A 2,368-nucleotide genomic window follows, 5' to 3' on the forward strand; every position below is an offset into this window, starting at 1 on the left:
CTGCGTAAAATTTTTTTCGTGATTTGTAAAATCATTTTACGTATGAAATACTTAAAAATTATAGTTCAGGGAACTACTTCCGCAGCTTTTATAGTATATATTTTAATGGAAGAATGAGAATAAAAATTTTTAAAATGAGTAAGAGAAGGAATAAATACAAATTTCATAAATATTTTTTGAAACGTTTTTATTCTTTTTTGTATTTCTTATTATAAATAAATTGTTTACTTTATAATACATCATGCCTGAAAAAAATTCTTTTGAATGTGCTGCCATTGGTGTATAGTATAAAGAACTATCGTTCGAAAGGAAGTTAAATATTGTTGAATTAAAAGTTTATCGAAAGAAAATTAAAAAAAGAAATGATTGGAACTTCAGAAAAAGGTATTGGCCAAGTAATATATCCCGTAATAATAACATAGAAATAGTAACAATTATTATATAATGAGAGCATAATTATTTTTAGTTTGCCGTAATTTCTTAGTTAACTATGATAGTATCTTTTCGTTCACACATACTAATGAAACAAAACATTTCTCTTTTAATTATCGTCTTGAAAATGGCTCGGGCACGTTTATCTTTTAGAAATTTTGTTATCTTCTCTTATGAAATAGAAAAAAATTAAGGCATTCATCGACGAAATATCGTATTTAGTCCTTAAAAATTCATCATTCCCTCCTTGGAACGACGATTCCAGGTGCCGGAGTCTGGTTGGAATGAAACCGATTCCAATTCCAGTCAAGAAACTTTGTTCGTGGAGGGGAAAAATAATTCCTCTTGGAACGTGACGTCATTCCCAGATGGAATTTCATTCCATGGAGCTCATGGTAGGGTTCCAGAATATGGAGAAATTTACCGACACAAAAAATCTTGGTAGTTTAAACCAAACACATTTTACTAAAATATTGTTAAAATTAACAATAATGTGTGATTAAATTTGATAGACGAAATGACATTTACTAATTTTATCATGATACCTGACACCATGATTCAAAAATCATTTATCCGGCTAAATTAACCCGTATTTTTTTTTTACTAAATGTGTGGATCTAAGAACTATATTTTTTATAAACTATTTGTTACCAGAATTGTGCTGTTCTTTTTGAACAGAAATGTCATTACCACACAGTGAGGTGGTAAGGACATTATAATGACCTTACAAGAATATTTTTCTTCGTGTTTCAGCAAACTTTTGGGGTTGTACATATTCCTACTCATTTTGTTTCGTAATGATCAGGGCCGTCATTGTAACACAATTTATATTTTCATAACCAGAACCAAAAATTTATAATAATATGAATAGCAGTGAGAGTTTAAAATAAATTTTTAAGTTAGAAGAAAACAAAACGGTATTCACACACATCGATTGAATCACTGTTGAGAAAAGCCGGGCGAAAAATGGTAAAACCTGCTGTATTGCAGGAAAAATCAGAAAGAAGTTGAAAGGTGAAGAAATTCAAAGAATTTTAAGATGTTCTAAACATGCATTTATGAATAAAATGTATATTTTAATTAAAATGTTATTCCCTGAGAAAAATATTGATATATATCTTTCAAAATAATGTTTTTTTTTTAATTGATAATCAATTCCTTTCTTACAATGAAAAAACAAGCATTGTTTAACTTATTTAAAATTATACATACACTAAAATTTATTGAGTTTCATTTTATGTTGGTTTTTAGGATTGCGGCAATTGATTTTGGAGGTTCTGAGGAACCGGAAATTGTTGAAAACATTTCGGCCCAACCATTAGGTGAAGAGGTTTTCAAAAGCATCAGGTAAGCTAATTTTTCTTTAAATTGAATTTTCTTCAATTAGTATTTTTGGTATATTGTTTGCTTTCTGCTATTCCAAATGCTTACAATTACACAGAAAACTATTGAAACTCATAGTTACAAACTCACACATAGTTGCAAATATACAAAAACTCACTCTTTAAAATTAAATTGTTAATGATTATAAAGATTACATCCAAATTATGATCTTATAAATATTCATCAACGAAATCTATACTTTTTTGATGAAAATTTTAATTTTTTTTATTTTAAGATATATTTTAAGTATGAAGGTTGTGATTTAACAAATAAACAGATCTGAAAATTTAATTTATGCAACATCTTTTTAATAAATAAAGATATAGAAGAGGCTCTACCACAGGAAATATAGTATTGCCGGAGATTGGAACATGTAAATTATTAACTGTTTATACATTTATTGAGAAAAAAACTAATTAAATCCTTGAACAAACTTCGAGGCCTCTTTTATTAAAAATACAAAACTTAGATATAACTTAGATTTGAAGAAATCAATGTAATATTTATTTACGTAAAATATGAACAAACTGGTAAGAAAAAAGCTTCTCTTAAA

The sequence above is a fragment of the Parasteatoda tepidariorum genome, chromosome 6 (genome assembly GCF_043381705.1).
Source record: "Parasteatoda tepidariorum isolate YZ-2023 chromosome 6, CAS_Ptep_4.0, whole genome shotgun sequence".
Classification (NCBI taxonomy): Eukaryota; Metazoa; Arthropoda; class Arachnida; order Araneae; family Theridiidae; genus Parasteatoda; species Parasteatoda tepidariorum.